Genomic DNA, 25,277 nt, shown 5'->3' with positions numbered 1-25,277 from the left:
CTGGGGGCTGCATGGTGTGACTTGGGTTGGCCAACTTTTTAAGCACCCTGGCCTTTTCTTTCCCATATCTCAGTTTTCTGTCTCCTCTCTTCCTTTTGTTGTTCACTAAGGAATATTTAAAAAGTTTCGAGTATTACAGAACATTCAACTTTGGGGGAATGAGATGGAGATATAATAAATGGAGATAAATATGTCCATTTAATATCTTCATCTTACAAAAGAATTTAATCACCATTAATTACAGTGTTACAGTATGCCCTGTTACAGCTGAGAGTTAGGGTTTTGCATCCACTAATTTGGGTAGGGTGATAATAGCAAAATGATAAATAAGTCATGAATTTAGCCTGGGCTTTTGGTGCTCAAATACCTTAATTCATGGATGGCAACACCAACACTCTACCTGCTTTTCTTAGCTCAACAGGAAATGAGAGTAGGGCTTGGGCAGGAGGAAATCATGCATACCCAGCTCTCAGCGTGCGGCCTTCTCGTTGGTTGTTTAGGAGAGCAAACGAAGCTTATCTCCTTCCCCAAAATGTTGATAATGAAGGCAAAATGAGATATAGCTATAGGTAAACTAGATTGAATCTGCTGTTTATGTGTTGGAAGATGACGTTTGAAGATGAGTTTTAGTTCTTAGCACCAATACAACAAATGATGGGATTTGAGGTTTAAGTGCCTAAGTTTAAGGTTCTCATATAATAACTCTTAATTTCTTTTTGTGTCGGGAAAAGAACAAACTCTTGCCTTGAATTAACCAGTTATTTTAAAAAATCATAGACTTCTCTCATTAGAGGAAACGGCCTGAACTCCATTACCAGGTGACTTTTTAGCTTTAGTGGGTGGCACATGGGACTGTCTGTGGTGTGCCGTCTGCAGTGCACAAGCCATTTGTTTCTGGAAACAGTCTCACAAGCAATGATTTTGGTGAGTTTAGAAATGAATCAGGATGTGCTAAGCTCAATGAGGACTCATTAGCCTTAGATAATGTGATTCTATAAATGATGAGAATGGAGACGGTGAAGACTCAGGAGTATAGAGAAAATAGGATGACACTGGAAGCTGGGCTGATGGGTGGGAGTTTTGGAATCGATGTGCTTCAACTATTAGTTGAATAAGTATATAGTTGAATTAGTAAAGAGTGGGAGACTTGGCCCTTGACTGTGTGTTACAAAAAACAAAAAGCTATCTTGGCTGGGCACGGTGGCTTATGCCTGTAATCCCAGCACTTTGGGAGGCCGAGGTGGGCAGATCACCTGAGGTCAGGAGTTCGAGACCAGCCTGACCAACATGGAGAAACCCCATCTCTACTAAAAATACAAAATTAGCCGGGCATGATGGCACATGCCTGTAATCCTAGCTTCTGGGGAGGCTGAGGCAGGAGAATCACTTGAACCTGGGAGGCCGAGGTTGCGGTGAGCCAAGATTGCGCCATTGCATTCCAGCCTGGGCAACATGAGCGAGACTCCGTCTCAAAAAAAAAAAAAAAAAAAAAAGCTATCTTGAGTACTGACATGGTCCATCATCTCTTTTATGTACATTGCATATGCATGGAGAGGTTAAGTAACTTGCCTAAAGACACATAGCTGGGAAGCAATTGGAGAAACCAAATGTTAAGGCATTTCAGTCCTGACTTCTAAGTTTAGCTCTTAACTTTTTTGCCAGATTGTTTCCCAGGGTGTCGACAGGTTTGGTTGGTAGGTAAGATGTGATTTGGCTGAGAGAGCCTGCGAGGGTTTCGGTCCAGGGCTGACAGTGGGAAGACGGGGGGTAGGGGGGAGTGGAGGGGTGGGGGGTGGGGTGGGGGTGGGGTGGATGGGTTAAGGGTGGGATTGAGAGGCAAAGGAGGTGCTGAGAGGAGCAGAAGTTGCAGGTCCTGAAGCTTTCCTTTTTCTCTACTTTTCTGTGTCTTCCTCAGAGCCTCTCATACTCTAATGTGCACTCAGTCATCTGGGGAGCTTGTGAAAATGCAGATTCTGATTTCACTGCATCTGGGAATCTGCATTTCTAATATGCTTCCCCAGTGATGCTACTGTAATTCCATACTTTCAATAATAAGTAGTAGGGCAAAGAAGTTAGCATGGGAAGTGTTGGTAGTTCACTGGAACACAGCTGCTAGGGTGGGTTATTTGGACTAGAGTTATGTCTTATCCATGTGGTGTAAAGTGTCTTGGGTATCTGTACATTCAAATCAATAATTTTGTGAACAGATTACAACTTTCAGTTGGGACTGTAGTCTTTCTGAGGCTCACAGGATGTTGATGTAGGAAGGGGTGTTAGAGAATGTGTAGCTCAACCCCTTAGCTTACAGAGAGTGAGGGACTTTGTGGCCTAGTCAGAGCTAGGGTTGCAGATCTGGCCTCTTTTATGCTTTCACTCTTCGTCTGTCTGGGTTGGGTTGGAAGGCAGTGCAGTGAAGTGCTACTGTCTTCCCCCCTACTATTTGATGATTTGGTGACATGACAAAGTCATAAATGGATTATGATTCTCAAATTCCATTTCAGTTTGTAGTACATTTCCTGAACAAAAGTAAGTGTTTGAGAGAATGAATGAATAAAAGGGCTGGTTTCTGGGTGAGGTGGCTCACAGAGTGGGTCAGAGGCCGGGACTGCCCCTAAGCCATGGCAGTAAGTTTCTAGTGAAAATAGATGACAACCATTGTGGTGTTTTGGAGAAGGCAGCAGACCCAGACAGTGGCAGGCTTTTAGGCAACAGCTGTGTTTTGAGGCCCCAGGAAAGAGGGGGAAAGGGGCAGGTGTAAGTACAATCAGGGAGAAACTGGGGAAAGACTTTTAGGCAAGCTTTTTGGTTCTTGATTAGGTGGTCTCTCTTGCACCTAGGAAAGCAGACAGTAAAAAGTGTGTCGTTGTTGGAATAGAAAATTCAAGCGCCTGATTGTGAGAATAAGAGTTCAAAAAGGGGGCCAGGCATGGTGGCTCACGCCTGTAATCCCAGTGCACTTGGGGAGGCCGAGGCGGGCGGATCACAAGGTCAGGAGTTCAAGACTAGTCTGGCCAATATGGTGAAACCCAGTCTGTACTAAAAATACAAAAATTAGCCGGGCATGGTGGCAGGCGCCTGTAGTCCTAGCTACTTGGGAGGCTGAGGCAGGAGAATTGCTTGAACCTGGGAGGTGGAGGTTGCAGTGAGCTGAGATCACGCCACTGCACTCCAGCCTGGGCGACAGAGTGAGACTAGGTCTCAAGAAAAAAAAAAAAAAAAAAAGAGTTCAAAAAGGGGAGAACAGTGGATGGAAGGTATGAAGAGTTTGAAACTTTAAAATACTGTTGAGAAAGAAACAAGGAGAAAAATCAGTCTGGACAGAGATTTGTACAGCACAGTTGTACTTAAGTGTTTGTGTTTTTTTGGGGCAGTGGTGGGTAAGGTCAGTGGTGTTTGTTTTTTTTTTTTTGAGACCCCTGTTGCCCAGGCTGGAGTGCAGTGGCATGACCTTGGCTCGCTGCAACCTCCATCTCCGAGGTTCAAGCCATTCTCCTCCCTCAGCTTCCTGAGTCGCCAGGATTACAGGTGCCGGCCATCACGCCTGGCTAATTTTTTTGTATTTTTAGTAGAGACGGGGTTTCACCATGTTGGCCAGGCCGGATTTGAACTCCTTAAGGTCAGTGGTTTTTACGTTGAAGTCCTGGACTATAGAATGGTAGTTCTGGAAGGAGCTTCAGAGAGCCTCTATGCATCTCCCTCGTTTTTCCTGGAGAAACCTCCAAGGACCCAGTGAGGTGGAGGGACTGACTGGCTAAAAGATATGTCAGCATATAGTAGACTGCCAAATGGACCTTCATATTTTTGCCTCAGATGATTAGAGGACACTCTGGGTTTCTCTCGTCTTACTCATTAAAACAAAATACAACACTTTTACCGAGTGCCCTTTATGAACAGGCACTGATCTTTTTATCATTTTTCTTTGATTTTTAGATTGTGCTTTCTGAAAATTCAGATATTCAAGTTAAGTAATCTTTTGTTACTGTTTTCTTGATGGGGGAATAATTACTAGATTTAGCTCTTGTAGGTCTTAATTTGGAAAAACAAGTTGAATTATCGCTGAATTTTTGGTTTAGGCATAGTTGATAACATATTTTGCATTTTGTTGCATCAGGTCAGTCTTTAGAGAATAACATTTTTAATACTTCATTTTTCCTATGAGTCACATTAACAAAAACCGCATTTAAAATTTTGTCCTTTCAAAGCACTGTACTGTGGCTGAATTGCATTTAGCGCTACTTATAGGATTTTTACTAGCATTAATTGAGATCTTCCAGTTATTTGAAAGTAGAGAAAAAACATTCCCGTTTTGCAAATAAGCTTTTACAATTTAGTTTCCACTATAGAACATGTCAGTAGACCCTGAGGTTTAAAAAAGAGAATAAAAACTGATACTAGAAATTGTCAATACATCATACAATACATTGATACAGAGATAATCCCTTGAAGCAGACTTGAGAATTCAAAATCCACTTCTGAATGGCTTTGGAGAGGTGCATTTTCCTTTTCTCTAGGGCAGCGTGAAAAACCATTTCCAAAGAGGAGATTGCCCGTTTTGTAAAGGAGGGATAGCTGATTGGGCAGGACAAGAAATAGCCTGTCTGAAATATCTTTGAGTAGCGTGTTAAGGGGTTGGGTAGTATATTGCTTTTTTTTTTGAGATGGAGTGTTGCTCTGTTGCTCAGGCTGCAGTGCAGTGGCGCGATCTTGGCTCACTGATGCCTCCACCTCCCGGGTTCAAGTGATTCGCCTGCCTCAGCCTCCTGAGTAGCTGGGTTTACAGGCTCACGCCACCCATGCCTGGCTAATTTTTGTATTTTTAGTAGAGACAGGGTTTCACCATTATTGGTCAGGCTGGTCTTAAACTCCTGACCTCGTAATCCGCCCATCTTGGCCACCCAACGAGCTGGGTTTACAGGCGTGAGTCACTGGTGCCCGGCCCTTGCTTTTTGTTTTTACTAAAGCCTTTCGACCCACCTGCTCAGAAGGAGGTGGTAATTGGTTGAGAATTCAAGAATTGTTAAAAAGCAAGGGTGTGTTTTCTTCAGCTTTCCCTGGCAAATATAATATTTAGAGCAGAGCCAGCCCCTGCAAATCCCCTAAACCCAATAAAAGCCAGCAAGACAATAAGCCCATCTTCAGCTGATAGCAACTTCTTTGGCTAGTTGTATTCCCTAACTCCTGCTGCAGCTGATGAACAGAGTGCCTGCCGAGACCTTCCTGTGGGCCTTGAACCTGACCTTGGTTTACAATAGAGGAAGACAGTAGGAGTGAGAAATCTGAAGGAAAAGTATGGCAGAGGCTCTCAGCTCTGGTGCATCTTGGTATATCTTGGGGAGCTTTAAAGTCTCACTATAAAGCAGAGAGTCCTAACCATGTCTGTAATTTGCAGTCACTTGAGGAGGCAAGAAAAAGATTGATGCCTTTGCTGCAACCCCAGGATTGGGTATTGGGGTTTTCATAACCTCATGGATTATTCTGATGTGCCTTTGGGCTTTTAAACCATTGAGTTTGGACAGTATCTGTCTACTGGAATTGGCCAGTTTTGGCCCTGCAACTCTGATGAAGGGTGAATTTGAAAGTTTTTTTGTGAATTTTTCTCTCGTTTTGTTTCTTTTACCTTCATTTATGATAGCCCAGTTTTGGGAAACAGATTCAGTTCACTGTAGAAATTTGCTTCTTAGCTAGTTTTATATTTGAGAGGAAGAGGTAAATAAAGGTCTGCGTTTTTATTTTCTTTCCCTCGTTCTCCCATCCCTGCAATGGAAAGATCATGAGTTACAGTTGATTTTCTGATTAGCTTAAAGTTTTCAACTAGGATTATGTTGGAAGTTCTTCCTTTGAGAGTGTATTGTTTTCACAGTTTGTAAAGCCCTTATCTGATAAATACAACTTTATATGTAACTTTACTAGAGGACACTTTCTAAAGGATACCTGTGTTGTTTTTGGAGGAAGAGGCTTCAGAAGGCTAAGGACCGAAATTTTGGTTTCAGAATTTATTTCCTATCCATGTTCTCTACGTTGTACATAATCACTCATAGTTGAGTTGAACTTGCATGCATCAAACATTGGCACTGTAGTAGCAGTATATAGCATCTGTATTAGTCCATTCTCACACTGCTATAGCGAACTCCCTGAGACTGGGCAGTTTAGAAAGGAAAGAGGTTGAGTTGACTCACAGTTCCACATGGCTGGGGAGGCCTCAGGAAACTTCCAATCATGGCGGAAGGCAAAGGGGAAGCCAGACATCTCCTTCACAAGGCGTCAGGAGGGAGAATGAATGCAGGAGGAACTGCCAACACTTACAAAACCGCCAGATCTTGTGAGAACTCACTCACTATCACGAGGACAGCATGTGGGAAACACCCTCATGATTCAGTTACCTCCACCTGGTCTCTTCCTTGAAATTTATGGGGATTACAATTCAAGATGAGATTTTGAATGGGGACACAGCCAAACCATATCAGCATCTTATTGAGGATGTTCCCCTCCTTTTTGCATATAATGCAGACATCTCATTGTATAAACTAATACGCTAGTAACATATTGTAAATATTTGTACTAAGTGTAGGAGAGAGTTGCTGAAGATGTTTAGATGCATATCTTACATGGTAAGGGTAAGAAAAATAGGCTTTGGATATGCACAGACGGTAGATAAAGTAGGTTCTAATTTGCTTTTTGCCTAACCTCTGGAGAACTGTGAGAGTCACTGTTTGTCTTCTGTTGGGTTTGGCTTAAGAAAGCCTCTCTCCTTGTGTAGCTTGTGTGCCTTGAGTGGCTGAGGTCCTGGGCCAGAATCCAGGTGAGTTCTCAGTAAGGATAAGTCTAGAGTTTTCACATTAAGAAGCTTAGAAATGATCTTTTGAAGGTTTGAAGCATTAACTACTTGTTTTTAAATGCTTTTTGTTGCCAGCCTTGCTTTGTTTTCTACACTTTGAGAGAGATTGAGAAGAAACCATAAACTGGTCTGATGGAGTTAAGTAAGCTCTTGACCCTAGAATTGGAGGAGGAGATTTTAGGTTAACTAGTCAAACTTCTTGTTTCGGTTCAGGAAACCCTCTCACAGCATCTCATGCCAGTCCTTTGCCTTTTTCTCTTGCAGACTCCTAGGGGCAGGGGCTCCTGGCCACCATTGTTTACTATATCACTCACAATTAGGAAGGTCGGCTGACATTTTCTTCCCTGTAACTTCTGCTCTAGTAAGTGAAGACTAGCCAGATAGTGAAGACCTCAATCATGTTTCCCTAAGGCTTCTTAGCTGTAGACTGAGCATCTTTAGTTCTTACTATGTTTGACATTTCTTTTTTTTCTGTCTTACATGATACTTATGGATGTGCTTTAGTTTGATGATGACTTATTTAAAAACGGTGGTGCTTGGGGATGGACCCAGCATGCCAGCCAACCAATCAGTGTGCAGTGTCCTGTGCACTTGCTTGCCAGGTTCTGGACACTGGAACAACCTAAGATGACAGGCAAACAGGCAAAGCTGTGAGGTTAGTGAGTGGCAGTTTCTCAAGGGGCCAGGAGGAATTTCCCTCAGTAGTAGTACACTGGCAGGATTAGTTCTCTTGAGCCAGATCATGTCATCTGTTTGGGCCTCAGGTTCCTTTTATACAGAAGGAGGGATGGGTCAGTATGGGCTGTTATTCCTCTTTAAAATGTTGAATGCTTTCAAAAGGCAGCTGTTTCTGAAATCTCTAATACAGGGATTTAACAGAAGGTGATTGGGATTTATTGGGCTCCTGGTTCCACTCAAAGGCTAATGCCAGTGTTTTAGGTCTTCATTTGTCACTTGGTTTGGTATTTCTGCCACACTTTCCACATTCTGATTTCTGTCTTAGGAGGGAATGAAAACAGGATCAGCTTTGCCTTTAGAACTTAAGGAATGTGTAGTTCTCTTCCACCTGTGGGTGATTCGCCTTGAGAGATTACAAAACAAAACTGATTCTAGTACTACTCCTACGTAGATCTATGGATGAGGCCCAGAAATCTGTATTTTTTTAAAGCTGGCAAGTGACTGCATAGCCAGGTTTGGGAAGTATAGTTATGTGCACATAAGGTTGTTTTAATCCATGATGTACCTAAATGATGGTGGTCCTGTAAGATTATAATATTGTTTTTTACTCTATGTTTTCTGTGTTTAGATATGTGTAGATACACAAATTGTAAATAGTACTCAGTATATTGACATGCTGTGCAGGTTTGTAGCCTAGGAGCAATAGCTAGACAATGTAGCCTTGGTGTGGAGTAGGCCATACCCTTGAGGATTGTGGAAATGCACTCTGTGATGTGATGTTTCTCACGTGGATGAAATTGCCTTTCGCAGAACGTGTCCTCATCGTCAAGCAACACGTGACTGTACTAATTTTAAAAGTATTTGCTTCTTACAAATAGTGAAGTGTTTGCAGATAGCATGGTTTATACCTAGAATTTGCTTCAGAATAGCTCAGTACAAGGAAGAGGTGTGGGTAGGAATAAAGATGAAATAGATGTAGCCATGCTTTCATGATTAGTCAAGCTATAGCAATAGGTGCACAGGGTTCATTCTTCTAGTGTCTACTTTTGTTGTGTGCTTGAAGTTTTCCAGACTAAAAGATAAGCAAAAAAAAAAAAAAACCAAAAAACAAAACAAAACATGTTTTATTTTCTGAAATCATTTACTCTTGTCTGTTTTGTTTATTTTATAATCACAAAAGGTAAATGGTAAGGTGTGTACCATACTCATCTCATTTGAGACTGATGTGAATTACATCCCTTGCATAATCAAGCCTTTTCCCTTGGCCTCTGCCTTGGCTCTGTGCGGTACACTTGAATTGGGGGGTGAGTGGAATGTCATGATGGCCATCACCATTTTGGCTTCAAGTCTGTAAGATGACATGAAGCTAGACATTCTCTCACACAATGCCCTGTGCCACAGTCAGCATCTCATCAACACTTTGGAGCTGTGACAGGAATGCTCTGGTTGATGCATGTGTGGCTGGTGACTTGAGGAGGAGCCAGGAGGTCCATGGTCTCACATGGCATTCTGTCCTCTTCAGGACAGGCTCTGTAGTTGATGTGGTGGGTTCCGTCTCTTCCACATAAACCTACCTTGTCTTCCCCTTACAGCCTGTTTTTTTGTAGCCACTTTCCGTTTATTTTGGTAGAAATCTGGATAAAAGCCGAGTGTTCTTATGAGTCTCCTGCATGTCTAGTCCCCCCTGTCGGGGATCCTTTATGTGGAGTGTCTTTTAGCTTCACCGCTTCCTCAGGTTGGGTATTGCTGCTAGAATGAATGTGGACTTTGGCTTGGGATAACTCATTTAGCCATTTCATCTCTTACTCTTTACTGTGAAGATAAACCAATCAAATTGATTTCTGTGTTAGTTGCAAATTTAAGAGTTTTGAAGCTGCTTGCAACTATTAACTTTGAGAGTTCAGAATTAAAAAGGGTCTTTGCGCTTATTTCTAGTGATTCAAGGACTTTTGCAGAATTTTGATGATGGCTTCTGAATTAAGGTGGATTTACAAGCTGATGTAAGCATCACTGTACTCACAGGCTAAGTGGTCTGTCATGGGTGGTTAGACAGGTAAATGTGGACACTCTGCCACAGAGAACTGCCAGCAATTAATTTATGAGCCTTCTTTCTTCCTTAGTATTTTAGTTTTGATTTTATTGTTGACTAAAGGTCCATTATTACTAGTTAAGTATCAGCTAATATTCATGAATTATCTGAGTTAGTTGCAGGCCTTTGATGGTTAGTAAGTGGTCCTCAGTTTACTTTTCTCTCCTGAAGTTGGCCTAGTTTAGCTGATGCTTTATATTTCATTCTCAAGACCTCAAGTTTTACTTAGAACTAACTTTATGTTGGACTTAAAGAGCCTTAATGGACAGGAGTATAGAATATATTCCTTAAACTACATGGGAAAGAGCAAAATGTTTTGTGGTTTGTTTGGCTGGATTGTTTGACATGAGATAGAAGAGGAATTCATTTTGACCCTCTCAGTCCTTTTTCTGTTGCTCATAATAGAATACCTGAAACTGGGTAATTTATGAAGAAAAGGAATTTGTTTCTTACACTTGTGGAAGCTGAGAAGTTCAAGAATAAGGGACCAAATCTGGTGGGGGACTTTCTTGTTGATGGGGGCTCTCTGCAGAGTCCTGGTGCAGGGTATCACCTGGCGAGGGGGGTGAGCGTGCTAACTCATGTCTCTTTTCCTCTTGACCACCAGTCCCACTCCCATGATAACCTATTAGTCCATGAATGGATTAACCCATTTATGAAGACAGGGTCCTCATGGCCCAGTCACCTCTTAAAGGCCCCACCTCAATATTGCCACATTGGGGATTAAATTTCAATATGAATTTTGAAGGAGACAAATATTGAAGCCGTAACACCCTCTCATAGCTTTCTAATGAGTTTTCTAACATGTTTGGATGGTATACGGATGGTCTGTAGATATGCAAACAGTGAAAACACTTAGCATTTACTCATGTAGTACCATCTTCAAAAAGAAAAGGATTTGCTTCTGCAAAACTCAGTGGACTGTAATTTAAAGCTGCTATGAGAGTTTACAAAAAATATTACTTCCACAAATACTATTAATATAATCTCAAAATACCCAGAAGTATAAAGAACCTTGTATAGTCAGTGAGGTTGTCTTTTGATTGTAATTGCAGAACTCCCTAAAGATAAAGCCAATATTATCTGAAATAAAATGATTTTTGTCCAACATAGATGACCAAGTAAATGGCCTGTGAGTCTGTGTTTTAGACTCTTAAAATTTTGGGGGGAAGTATGTACAGGTTAATATAAAATGAAAGAGAAATAGGCAATTGCCTCTTTATTTGGCATTTAGCTCTCATGTTAAAAACTGTGAAACAGAAAGAAGGTGGTAGTGGTCGGGCACAGTGGCTCATGCCTGTAATCCCAGCACACTGGGAGGCCGAGGCAGGTGGATCACTTGAGGTCAGGTGTTCAAGACCAGCCTGGCCAACATGGTGAAACCCTGTCTCTACTAAAAATACAAAAATCAGCCGGGCATGGTGGCATGAGCGTATAGTCCCAGCTACTCGGGAGGTTGAGGCAGCAGGATCACTTGAACCCAGGAGGTGGAGGTTGCAGTGAGCCGAGATCACGCCACTGCACTCCAGCCTGGGTGACAGAGCGAGACTCCGTCTTGAAAGAAGGTGGCAAGACCAAATAAGGAGCACACTAAGGACTCCAGGGAGAAAACGTGTAGCATCAGAGAGTTAGAAGGTGTCATGGTAAACTTGCTCTCATTAAATAACTGAGGAAACACCCAGGTTACCTCTTTAAGTACAGCCTAAGTAATCTCCCTATTTCCCAGTCTAGAATGCCCTTGAAGCGTGGATCCCAAAGTACAGATTGTCATAGCATATTTCTCTGCAGCATGCTAGCAAGATTTTTATCAGTGGTTCCTCTCCCCTGGGGGGCTTGTTAGACATAGATTACTGGGCCCCATCCCACAGTTTTTGGTCCAGTAGTTCTGAGGTAGGACTGAGAATCTGCATTTCTAACAAATTATGAAGCACTGCTGAGGCTACTTACTGGTCTGGAGACCACACTTTGAGATAATGTTTGTACATTTTAATCACCTGGGAAGCTTTCCGCTCAACATTTTATTACGAAAAATTTCAAACCTATAGTAAAGTTGAGAGGTGTAAAATGAATACCCACCTCCTAGATTTTATAACAACACTCTTTTTTTCTTTTGAGATGGAGTCTCGCTCTGTCACCCAGGCTGGGGTGCAGTGGTGCAGTGGTGCGACCACAGCTCAATGCAACTCTGCCTCACAGGTTCGAGCAATTCTTTTGTCTCAGCCTCCCGAGTAGCTGGGACTACAGGCGTGCGCCACCATGCCTGGTTAATTTTTGTATTTTTAGTGCAGACGGGGTTTCACCAAGTTGTCCAGGCTGGTCTCAAACTCCTGACCTCAAGTGAGCCACCCACCGCTGCCTCCCAAAGTACTGGGATTACAGGCATGAGCCACCGTGCCCGACAAATCCCCTAGTTGATTTTAATGTGCAACATGTTTGGAGACTAGCTCTAGCTGCTCCTATATCTTGTAGTATGTGAGAGAAACTGATTTATATTCAGAAACCTGGCAAAATTAAGAATAAAATCAATCTGTTGACATGAAGAAAAATTGGTGAGTGTTGCACAAATGTTCAGTTTCAGGAAATTGTGAAGATGTAATGAATGAAACAGTGAAGATGTAATGAACGAAACAGATGAAAGCAGAAGCAACTTAAGAGTTATGGCTCAGAAAATGATTAGAGAGAGGAGAGAGAGAGAGAGAGAGAGTGTGTGTGTGTGTGTGTGTGTGTGTGTGTGTGTGTCCTGTTCCCACTCTCCCTCCCTATCCTTTTTTCCTGTAAGGACTTCCCTGGAAGTAATCTGCTCGATGTTGTAGAAGACATTATACTCAAAAAATATAGTTTTTATTTAATATTATGCTTACAATCGCTTTCTTTTATTTTTGCCAGCTTTTCACAAAGTGACAGAGTGGACAGTGCTCCTCTAGTTGTAGGGTACAATCTATTTGTGTGTAGTACAGCCAGTTTATTTGGTCAAGACTAGCATCTTTTAATTGAATAGAAAATAGAGTGCATCACATATACTAAGAGTGTTTTGTGAAACCTTTATTGGGGTTAAAAATACATGTTATAGGTGTCTTGGGTGGTGGTTTTAACTGTATTTTTTATTATAGGCTGCAGTCAAGATAGTTTGAAAGCTAATGTACTGGGAGATGCTAGGTTCCTTTTAGCAAAAGTGAAGAATGGTTTTAAAAAACACACTTTGAAACAACTGAATAAATATTTACTTTGAAATGAGATCCAGCCACATTGCCCACTGTTACCTGCAGTGTGATCCTCTTTTTGTTTTGTTCTAGTTTGGCTCGGGGCCTCACTATGTCTACACTCCTCCAGGTAACTCCTCTTGCCCACGTGTGTCTAACTGAGGACCCACACCACCCGCTTCTTGATTTGGCATTCCTTGTCTCCAAGCCAAAGGTCCTTCTCTGGTGAAATCGTGTTACAGCTCCTGTCTTCTCCATCTGACATACTCTGTTGGTTCTCTGGGTGTTTTCCTGTCTTGAGGGTTATCTTGACTAGCTTTGAGGGCAGGTTTGTGTTTCCTGCAACCCTCAGCACAACATCAGATGGTGTGTAAAGATGCCAGGAACCTGTCTTTGTGTCTCCTCCCGCAGCTCCATAGCACCTTCGTGAGTGCCCCAGCATGAGACAGAACATCTTCTGGGGCAGCTAGAGTTGGCCCAGGGGCCCTCTACTTAAGATGCGTCAGTGGACCTAGGACAGGGGAAAGTAAAGGCTTATTATAAGGTTTGGATTCTGCTTCGTTCATGTATTTTGTATCTGAAACCTTTTTTCATATTCTTAGTCTTCCTTCTTTGAAATGGCTGTATGGCTTTCTGTCAGGATTCTGGAATAGTTGGTAGATGGTCTTTGGGGATTATATTCATGACTTAAAACTCCTTTCCTGCTTTGTGATATGATCATGAGTCTGGGGTGGAGAAGTTTGTAAATGGGGGCCAGCTCCCCATGACTGGAAACTGAAGGGCACACCTTCTGTCTTGCTCCGCTCCCCTTTTTGGGGTTGTGGTAGGGACAGTTTTTCAGATCATATGTTGGTTATAGCAAAAGAAGGCAGAGGTTAAACTCATGGCTAGCTAGTGGCAGAGACACCCTTGTTTAAGAAGGTTGGGTGGGGGAAGGAGCTGGTGCCCTATTGTCCCCTGGGTCTCTATTACAGACACCAGGTCACTAACTCCAGAGCTCTGGTGGGATGAATGCCCAGCAGCACTGGACTGGTGTTCAGTACGGGGGTATTTCCATCATCTCCAGAGCACATTCACATGGCTTCAGTAGGGTTAAGCATACGTTTTTGAATTTTTCCCCTGAAGACTGTTACAAATCCTTAAAACTTAATTCCTGTGAATCACTTTGACTTAGAAATATGTTGAATAGTGGCCGGGCGTGGTGGCTTACGCCTGTAATCCCAGCACTTTGGGAGGCCGAGGCAAGTGGATCATGAGATCAGGAGATTGAGACCATCCTGGCTAACACAGTGAAACCCCGTCACTACAAAAAATACAAAAAATTAGCCGGGTGCGATGGCGGGCGCCTGTAGTCCCAGCCACTCGGGAGGCCGAGCCTGCGCAGGAGAATAGTGTGAACCCGGGAGGCGGAGCTTGCAGTGAGCTGAGATTGCGCCACTGCACTCTAGCCTGGGCGACAGAGCGAGACTGTCTCAAAAAAAAAAAAAAAAGTTGAATAGTGTGTATTTACATTGATTTGAATGTGACAGTAATTTAATTTTTATTTTTATTATTATTTTTTTTGAGACACAGTTTCATTCTCCTGCCCAGGCTGGAGTGCAGTGGCGTGGTCTCGGCTCACTGCAACCTCCGCCCCCCAGATTCAAGTGATTCTATTGCCTCAACCTCCCGAATAGCTGGGATTACAGGTGTGTGCCACCATGCCTGGCTCATTTTTATATTTTTAGTAGAGATGGGGTTTCACCATGTTGGCCAGGCTGGCCTCGAACTCCTGACCTAGGTGATGTGCCCGCCTTGGCCTTCCAAAGTGTTGGGATTACAGGTATGAGCCACCACCCCTGGCTGACAGTAATTTTTTAAAAATTATAAAGCAAAGAGCAGAGAATGATCTTAAATGAAATGGGCGGGGTGTGGTGGCTCACACCTGTAATCCAAGCACTTTGGGAGGCCAAGGTGGACGGATTGCCAGAGCTTAGGAGTTTGAGACCAACCTGGGCAACATGATGAAACCCCATCTCTAAAAAAAAATACAAAAATTACCCAGGCGTCATGGTGTACACCAGCTACTGGAGGGACTGAGGTGGGAGGATAGCTTGAGCTCAGGAGGTCAAGGCTACAGTGAGCTGTGTTGGGGCCACTGCGTTCCAGCCTGGGTGACAAAGGGAGACCCTGTCTGAAAAGGAAAAAAAAAAGATGGAGGGAAGGGGTAGGGGAAAATAAAAGGATTTTTGAAAATAAACCAGAATAATGCACCCTGTTCCTGTTTTTCATTCACTCAGGATTCCTTTTAAATGAAAAAGTTTTGATTCCTGGATACCTTTTGGTTAGTGGATACATTTCTTCTCTCTTTTCAGAAATAACTAGGAAAATTGTTAAAAGTCCCATAATTTTGTGTGGATTTACCAATATTGTGAACCCTTCCCTTAATTTTGAATTATTCTTCAGAATTGGGGAGGTGAAGCTGGTTCTGCAAGTTTTTGTGGTAACATGTATGTAAAACAGCACTGAAGGAGTAGGGACGGATTTTAATATAATTTTTTATTATTTATAAACTCTGTGGGAGATGAAATGGGCTTAGAAAACCCACAGAAGTAGCTGGTGTGTAATTTACCATGGCCCTGGGGCTGAAGTAACCCACACACCCTTCCTTCATAAACTTTCCAGAATTTATTTAGGTTATGTTGATTTTATTCCTTTGAGAACTGATTACCCCTCAGGAGTGTAATCAAGATGGGCTTGTGTAGGGTGGGGCCAAAGGGAGAATGGCAGGCAACCATCTCAGAGAAGGTGGTTTTACCATCTCGAGGTGAGTAATGTTTAAAGTTATAGCTGCTGTGAAGTGGGATGCTATATAATTCGAGGGAGTTTTCCTTCTACCCGGTTTCATTCCCCCCTCCCCTAGCCCCATGCAACTGCATTTCCCCTCTTCTGTGCTGAGGGAAAGAAAAGCTGCCTCTCCTTTCTTGGTTTTGTAGCATGGCTTCCAGTACCTGTTAGTCATCTCCTTGCTCCTTTTTTTTTTTTTTTTTTTTTTTGAGACAGAGTCTCGCTCTGTTGCCAGGCTGGAGTGCAGTGCAGTGGCACCATCTCGGCTCACTGCAATCCCTGCCTCCCGAATTCAAGCTATCTCCTGCCTCAGCCTCCTGAATAGCTGGGACTACAGGCTCACACCACCACACCCAGCTAATTTTTGTATTTTTAGTAGAGACAGGGTTTCATCATGTTGGACAGGATGGTCTTGATCTCTTGACCTCGTGATCCGCCTGCCTCAGCCTCCCAAAGTGTTGGGATTACAGGCATGAGCCACCGCGTCCAGCCCTCCTTGCTCCCATTTTAAGTGCTGGTGGATTTGGAAAGATGGATATGTAGTCTCTGGGATCATTGTCTTTGATGTATTTAGAGCCTAGCAACTGTCCTGTCAGCCTGAGCCCTGTGTCACTCGGCATCTCTGCCAATGTTACTACATCCCAAGAAGCTTTTCAGGTGGCTTCCAGGTCTGTATTGGAAGCAATGACCTACCTGTGTTGTGAGATATCCCAGGAGCCAGCCTCTGTCACTCACAGGCTTACAGATTGCTCTGCCCTGGCCTGGGGTCTCTGTCTGAAGAAGAGCATGAAAGCAGCTGGCCCCAACCCTGCAGGGTACACCTGAGCCTTTGACTCTGAGGAAGGAAATGGCGATGGGGGGATGCAGGGATGGATGAGGAAAGTCCTCACTCTTTGAGTGTGTGATGAAAGGGAAAGGATGTCAGGAAGCCACTGAGCAAAAGGCTGTTACAGCTGACCTTGAGAGGTCAGCCAATCCATTAGCTGCATGGGGCCCAGAGAGGGTGAAGTTCTTTCATGAGATCATGCAGCAAGTTAGTGTCAAGTCTAGAATTAGAACTTGGGTCTCTTTGACCCTGACAGCGGGAGATGAGCAGTGGCCATTAGGTGTGGTGGTGGTTGTAGGAGCAGCCACAGACACTCTGAAATTGAGGGAGAAGAGAAGAGGCAGGGGAAGTGGAGCTGGTTGGCTTGTCAGCTCCCTGAGGCTCTCACCTTGTCACACCAAAGGGCAAAATGTATGGAGCGTGCATGGGACAGTAGAAAGAATGGAGGTTTCAGGGCCAGACAAACCCATCAAGCCTTACTCTCGGAGGAACTGCTCTGTGTGCAGGTAGCCTCGTGTAGTGCCAGCCGGTGGTTCCCTTCTCCAGGGCTCTCTGGCTCCAGGGCAGCTGTTCTGTGAGAGGAGTGTTAGGCCCCGTTACAGGAAGAGTGCAGATCAGGAGTCTGATGTTTCTGAGCCAGTTCTTTCACATACTAGCTGTGTGACCTTCAGAAAGTCAGGCTGCTAGAGCCTTTGTTCCCTGAACCACAGCCTGGCCACAGCAGTCCTGGCCTCAGAGGTTAGGGGATGAAACTAGGGACCTATCACACTATGTGGCACCTGGTGTACGTTTCATAAATTCGACCGAGCTTGGTGCTTCCCACGCCCCCCACGTGTCTGGTAATAATTCTTCTTCTTTTTCCCATTATTATTGACACTATTGATAGAAAATAAATCCCATGAGTGAGTTGATTGCTTATCCATTATACAGGGTATCATACTACAATTTCTTTAATAATAGAAAAGGTTAAAGTTTTGGAATTACTCTTACTGAAAATCTGTACAGAGTTAAAATATTAAGGAAAATGTAAAATAATATAGTAACTTGATAAAATGTGCACCTCCCCTCATTTTGTCTTTTACTGTGTAGAAGCTGATCATGTGTGCAGAACTTACTATTGTATTTAAAACAAAACTGAAAAGTCTCACAGATAAATCCGAGGCACATAATTATGTTATGACTGTTGTGCTGAGTGGTAATTTAGTATGGATATCAGGTAGTTTACTTAAAAGATTGTAATTATCCTTATTACACTGCAAGTCAAAGATTTTAAAATTTGCATTCTTTTGTATCAGCAGATACATACCAGTTCAGCCATCATTAGTTTGTCAAACAGCTAGTGCTTGGTTGTTACCCATTTACCCGCGCACACATCAGAGCCAGCTCCTGCATATTGCTCTGTGAGAACTGCCCTGTCCTCTCCACACTCTAGGCTGTGCACCGCCTGGTGGCCAGTGGGCTGGCTGCTTTGTCTCTGTGAGCCAATCCTTCTTTGCCTGCCTTCTGTTGCTTCTTCTTGAGAGAGAGATTGCCGCAGTAGAAATCCTGGGTCTGTGCTCCTGGCCTGCTGTTCAGGGAATAGCATGATCCCCATGCTGGCGTTTGGCTGGAGCCTTAGCCTGGGGTGATTGTGGAGGAGAGAAGGCTCTTGGGAAAATGAACTCAGAAGTCCTCAGCATCTAAAACTCTTAGAACAGAATATTGCAGAGGCTAGGAGTCAAAGGGGCTAGGCCCAGTTAACTAATGTTTTGACTTGTTCACGAGCAGGGTGTTGTTCAGAAGACAATGAAAATGCACCAGGCTGAAATTGTACTACCTCCCCTCTCACTGGTTAGAACTTAACACTTATTTGTCTAGCACGAAAGCCCTTTATTTTCCCTTGATTAAGAAGCTTAATATGCAAATGTACAGTGTAGTGACTGAGTTTCAGTGGTTGTATGAATGAGACCACTGTTATCAAACCATGGCAAGGAGGATTTAGGCCAGAAAAGCAGGAAGGTTCTGGTGCTAGGGCAGAAAGGGGGTGTAGAAAGTATGTGGGGGCTTTCTTACAGGGGCAAATGGTCACCTACAGTAAACTTCTGACTAATCATTTTTGCCAACGCTAGCTCTATTTATCTTCATCCCTGTAGTAGACAGCTGGAAGTTGTCAGAGGGCCAAAGGTCTTTATTTCTTGGACAGTGTTTGAGCAGAAGTTTTCTTCTGTTCAATGCCCAGTCAGGGTACCAAGTAGGGGCCACCTGCTTTATTTTTTTATTAGGGTTTCCTGGTAAGATCATATGAAAAAATCTGTAGGTTTTGGAGTAAACACCTCCCGGAATATACTCTAAGTCACTCTTCTTAGTCATTTGTTGGGGTGGCCAAAGTCAAGGCAAAAAGGTGGGCTGGGGCCTGCCCATGGGAGGTCGTCTTTGTCAAACCAAGGAATTCAGGCTTCAATCTGTAGCCTCAGGATGAAGAATTTGAAGCAGAAGAGGGAGACCACTCCAGTAATAGTAGGATGGTCCCGTGGAACAGAGTATGATTGAGTCAAGGAGACCAGTTTGGATGTTGTTGGATTAGGAGCTAGAAAAGAAAATAGAAATGGAAGTAGATAGAAGGGTATAAATGAGTTCTGGCTGACAGGTCAAATTGTGATGGGGACACAGAAGTCTCAGAATGGCTTTGAATGGTTGCTGACAGATACCCTCAGGATGAATGATGTGAGTCATACTTTTCCACAGGGAAGAAATCTGTTTCCTACAGTCTTCTATTTACTGATGGTGTTTTCCCTGTTAAACTTTCCAGACGCCTACTAGTTACAGGTGTTTTGTTCCACCAGAAGCAAATTGACATCAAATATTTTGAATGTTAAAAATTGCGGAGCTGCTGCAGCTGCTGCTGCAGTCAGAATTGCTTCCCACTTGTTTTTACACCGTCCCCTGTGATAACCTCCATCCTAGCTGGCCCCTACATCTGATCTGCTCCCTAACTTCCAGCTGTCCAAATCAGTTCAATCTGTCCAAAACAGTTCCCTTCCTTCAGTGGTTGCCCATTGCTGACAGGATAAAGGCCAAGCTCTTTAATGCGACTCTAGGCCCACCTAATTCGTGGCCCTCCTTATCTCCTTGTGCTGCCACACTGGCCTCTGCCATCCCCTGCTTCTTGCCCATCTCCTGCCTGCCAGGCACTTCTGTATGCCTCTCTCTGCCTTACCCAGCTGGGTCCTGGTCATGAATACCGGCACTTTTAGCACTGTGTCTCTTGCTGTCATAGCACTTGGCACAGTTGTGTTTTTACATTTGTTTGTGCCATCTTTGGTTAGTAATGGAGAGGGATCACTTGCTTATTGCAGTGCCTGGCATGCAGCTGATCCTTATGTATTTTGAGTATAATAACTCATTCTATTGCTGACCCTCAGTCATTCAAAAATGTTATATTCAGTATATTTTTTTCTGATTGTCCTGTACAAGTAAGCCCCTTTGCAGTGTGCCCTTTAGGACCCTGTTCTAACTTTGTAACACCCCTCACTGCTTCTTGTGAGTAATTGTTGATTCTTCCTGCCAGAATGTAAGTTCTGGGTTGCAGAGTTAGTGCTTGTGACACTTGGTACCTGGTGGGTACTTAATAATGGTTTGTTGACTGAAAGAACAGTTTAGAAAGTTGTCTATTAAATTTAAAACAGTTAAAGCCCTGGCAGCACAAGTGTTCATCAGTCTCCTTCCTCCCTCATTCCTTCCTTTCTCTCTTTGACAACTCATTTGTACTGTCACAGTATTACGTACTTGCTCTGTTATGAGCTGTCCATGTACAGGAAAAAGGGGCTATTGGGCAATCGGAGTTTTGATTATAAAAAGTTAGTCATTATGACAAAACCATGAAACACAGATGATAAAGCTCCTAGTAAAATTTAATCTTTTGAAATTATTTGTCACCTGGGAGAGCTGCCATTCTGACACTTAGTGCTTTTTAAAATCAGTCAGGTGTGTATGTACTTCTGTTGGTCAGAGATTGTGAGTGGGTGTGTGGTTTCTGGGAGACCTGAAAATGGGGCCAGGGCTGTGGGTTTTCTGCAGCACTAACAAGCTGCCACCCTTATTTTGGTGATGAGGCTTGTGCCTGCTTTTTAATTTTTTGATTAAATTGTGCTGATTACATGGTTCCGAAGAACTTAGGGAATGCACAGTATTGCTCCAGATTACTTGTCAGTTAGGATTTACCTATTGTGAATATATATATATATTTTTTTGCTATTAGTCATTGTTGTCTCATTTGATGGATCAGAGTGTGAGATTGGGAAATGTTATGTATTAATATCAGGAAAAGAGACAGGCCTGGAGTAGGGCTGGAGGTAGGGCTGCTCAGTGTTTTATTAACCATGCTGATGAATGCACACATTCAAGATAATCTGTTTTCTTTCCATTCTCTGCCACTCCTTTTGAATTGCTCAAGGCTGGGATCCTATGTCTGGAACAGGTGACTCAGATGAAATAAAGTTTGAAAAGGAAAAAAACCCTGTCATTTTCTGGTTACTCATTATCATTCAGGGTCCAGATTCTGCCTTTTCTCTCTACTCTCTCCCCCTTCTTTCTCTCTCACTTAGGCTCCTGTCACCTTTAAGCTTTCTCACCACACTTTTTAAAAGTTGGCCAGGAATGAATGGAAATGGTGAGGAATGCCATGAATTAATATTTGTTGATCCTCTGTTCTGTGGCAGGCTCTGGAAGTATTTTGAGATTCGGAGAGGTTACCTAACATGCTAGCATCATATGGCTTGTAGGTGGCAGGGCTGTGCTTGAATCCAAGATTGACTCAGGACCTGTTTCTGGACCGTGTTGCCTCCAGTGCTTTCTCATCCTGGTTGGACAAGGAGAAACTGTCTTAAAAGTCACCTGCTACATCCCCGAGAAGAGAAAGCCCCTAGTACTTTTTTTTCTTCTCTGAAGTCACAAAAATACATTCCTAGGTAAAGACTGGGATATTTCCAACACCAAAGAGTACCATATATGGTTTCTCTCTTAGTCCGTTGAACAAAAGAAGTTAGGTAAACAGCTTCTGATCAGAAACTGACTTGGATTCTTAATGAACATTAGGGCCAACCTGAGGGGTAAAACAATTTTAGGCAGGATATGTTGAGAAAGAAAGGCCTTCAGTCAATACTAGAAGTAACTTACATGCAGATTTTTTTAAAAAGCAGTAGGATGCCTTTTTAAATTTTTTTAATATGGGGCAGTTGAAGTCAGTTTGGGTTGAACAGAATTGATAGTTACTGCCTTTGGGAGTCGATTTGTAGAGTGAAAGAAATTGACTTGTAGAGTGAAAGAAATAGAATAGTGATCTGCAGAAGGTTTTTTTTGGCCCAGTGATTTTTTAAAGACATCTTGCACCTGTCTTATTCTCTCACTATTCTCCTATGCACTTTGGATTGCTGTAAGGACCTTGACTCACGTGTTGATTCCTTGCAGATCTGATGACCACTCTTTTCTTTTCTTGCCCTCTGCTTGCTTTCTGGGTTCTTGTCCTTGTGTTTATGCAGTTTAAGGGAAGTACAGTGGTGGAAAGATCACTGTCTGCCTGGCTGCCACCATATTGGTGGTGACCTTGGGAAAGAGACTGAACTCAAGAACCCATTTTTGTAGTTGCAAATTAGGGTTGATTGTAATAGTCCTGTTTCATGAGGTGGTTGTGAGGATTAAATGAAACAGCATTCATTTAATCCTCACAACCACCTCATGAAATAGGACTATTAAATGGTGCAGTGAATACGGTTGCTGCTGGCCATCATTATTCCTTGGTACCTCTGGTAAGGCATTCGTTTTATTGTCCTTTTTAGCATGGTTGTCTGCTGTTACACATAATATCTAGAAGGTAGAATCTGTGACTTATGAATAGTACGGGGCATGGTAGGCAGGATAGGAGGCGAACCTGCTTAGTTCACAAGCATCTTTGCAGTTGACTCAAATAAATCTGGCAGTCAACACAATGCTTTTCTTTCTTGCACACATCTGATGTTCAGAAAACAAATCTTTAAATGTGGACAGTAGTTCCCAAAGGTGTTACTTCTGTTGCCTTCAGGTTACAGCATGGATGACCCAAAAGTAAAAACGTTTATGAAGTCATCTTAGTGTATAAATGGAAACATTTATTTTCTTCATGGATAGGAGTCCTAAAGTCTTTTTTTTTCCCCTAAAATATCATTTAATTCTAAAGCTTCTTTTTCTTACAATTTAAGAAATACAGGCAGAGCATTACCTCTGTAATACTCGGTGTGCTGTGCTATGGGTTTTTAGTGGTTGTAATTTAAGTTCTCTGGAGGTTGTCAGCTACCTTCTCAGAAAAATCTGAGTGCTCAGTGCCTTATTGAACTAGGGCTTATTGGATATATTTACTTTTTAAACTCTATTGACTAAACAATTAAAAAAAACCCCTATCCTTACTCTGAAAACTTGTTTCCTTTACAACTGGTAGATAGGAGAATTTCTGGTGAATCTTTAAATTCAACTCCAGAAATGAATTTAGAATTCACTTGGATTAGGGTTGTTAATTACCTTTTTGTTCAGCCAACATTATTTGAGTAGTCAGCTATAGAGGTATTAGGAGAACCAACCTTGGGACCATCAGAATGGTTTCTGCCTGTTAACCTATAAATGAGACAGACTTTATAAATCTTTTGTTAGTAGGGCAGTCACTCTCTCATCTCTCCTTATGTCTGAGATTCTGGCCCTTCCTATGCTTTGGGGATGTCCATTATTTTACACTGAAGGGAAGAAGGGTGATGGAGAATTTTTGACACATTTGCTTTTGGGCATGTTGACCACAGGTCATAGGCCCCAGGGATGCAGATGTTGAATATCCTGGGAGGATGGAAAATACTACTGAACCTTCACCACAACATCTGTCGCTTTCTTGGCTTCAAAGTGGCTTTATATCATCTTGATATTTCCCCCTCAACCATCATAATTTATAGCCTGCATTGCTGTATTGTGCCTCTGATTTATTATATAAATCTGGAATCCTACACTAATAAGGTCACTTGCTGTTTCCAGTAGAATAAAAACTTGAAACCATGCTTTTTGACCTTGATGTCTGCAGTAACTGTTCTTTTCAAGCTTGCTGAGAAGACAGAAAGGAATGTTGACTTTCAAGGGGGAAAATAAATATTTGAAGATAGGGTTTAGTTGTCTCAGTTTGCACTGTCAGCATAAGCAAAGACCTTCCCTTATTTGCTTTGAAAAAAAACCCCTTATTTTTAGAGTAAAGGAAGGAAACATGTCTGTTGAGAAAACCTTGCTAAATTTTGTGGAAGTGGAAAATTCTCTCCTTAGACCTTCTCTCCTTTTCTGTAGCTAACAACAGTAACAGTGATTACAGTCAGCATTTGAATGTGTATGAGCCAGACCCTAAACTGAGTGTTTACCCTTAAAATACCTCCATTAGTTGTTACTCTCGTTGCTACAAATGATGAGACTGAGGTCTAGAGAGGTTATTTATCACTTAAGGCCATAAAGAGTTAAAAAGTGGATCTGAGAATCAAATTCAACTTTGATGCTTGAGGATTCTTGGAACACTACTGTATTATAAACTTTGAAATTTTGACCCTCCTTTGCTGTACATGGGGAAGTGTGGAGGGTAGTAGGTATTTTTTTTTTCTTTTTGAGGCGGAGTCTCGCTGTGTCGCCCAGGCTGGAGTGCAGTGGCGCGATCTTGGCTCACTGCAAGTTCCGCCTCCTGGGTTCACGCCATTCTCCTGCCTCAGCCTCCCGAGTAGCTGGGACTACAGGAGCCCGCCACCACGCCCGGCTAATTTTTTGTATTTTTAGTAGAGACGGGGTTTCACCGTGTTAGCCAGGATGGTCTCAATCTCCTGACCTCGTGATCTGCCCGCCTCAGCCTCCCAAAGTGCTGAGATTACAGGCGTGAGCCACTGCACCTGGCCGGTAGTAGGTATTTTTCTTAAGGATATCGCAGACTCCATGTTAATGAAGAGGAGTTCCCTGCCCACTTGCTAAATTAGATCAAGGACATTTTACTCTTTCCCCCCCCAGCCCCCAACCTTAATCTTTCAGTTTTAATTTCTAATGTGGTAAATATTGATATAATCCAGCTAAACATAAAGTTATTTGAAGTTTTCAATTTTTATGAGTGCAAAAAAGTCCTGAGGCTAAAAACTTTGAGAACTACCGGTTTAGTGTTTAAAACATAGGCTTTGGGTCAGCAGGCCCTGGATTTGAGTCCCTTTTCTAGTGTTTACCAGCTATGGGCCTTTGTGAAAGTTATTTTTCTGATTCTCAGTGTACTTATTTGAAAAATAGAAAAAAATTGAAAAATTGGTTAAATGGGGTTGTGAGAACTAAATAGTACATGCCAAATGTTTCACTTCAGGCTGGGTGCTCTTAGGAATGCCATGCTGCTGTGCTACATAGTGCGGCTGAAAGGTGAGTGTGTGTTTGTAGATGGTTTAGTGAGGGGTCTAAGTGAAGAACACACCTTTTGTATCTCTTCGGTTGTGAAGAAACTGTTGCCAAGAGCACAGGAGGGCTGTGTGACCTGGTTCCAGGGCCCCCGGGCTCCAGTGGGTCATCTGGGCAGGAGGAAGGATTGTACAGGACCCCTCAGAGTCCCGCACTCTTGGGTTGGGCTCAGCCTGACTCAGGAGGCAGAGTGCTGTCCAGGAGAGAATCTGAGCGCTGAGATTTCCTTTGGAGGCTTCCCAGGCAGGTACAGGCAGGTTCTGACCTTGATTTCTTTAGGCAGACTGAGGAGGCAGCAAAGCTGTATTGAAAGCTCATTGGTAACCTACGGTGTGTCTTTTGTCTTCAGTGGCCTCTTAGGACTGGCGTTGT

At 42.9% G+C, this 25,277-nt stretch overlaps 1 protein-coding gene across 7 annotated transcripts in view; it reads left to right on the top strand.

Moving 5' to 3' along the window:
- Positions 1-25,277, top strand: part of LOC129047220 (mitogen-activated protein kinase kinase kinase kinase 4-like) — a 179,917-nt gene that overhangs the window by 18,944 nt on the left and 135,696 nt on the right. The gene's annotated exons all lie outside the window — the stretch shown is intronic.

This window comes from Pongo abelii, chromosome 12, assembly GCF_028885655.2.
Source record: "Pongo abelii isolate AG06213 chromosome 12, NHGRI_mPonAbe1-v2.0_pri, whole genome shotgun sequence".
In the NCBI taxonomy this organism is placed as follows: Eukaryota; Metazoa; Chordata; class Mammalia; order Primates; family Hominidae; genus Pongo; species Pongo abelii.
This window is presented reverse-complemented; position numbering and strand designations above follow the sequence as displayed.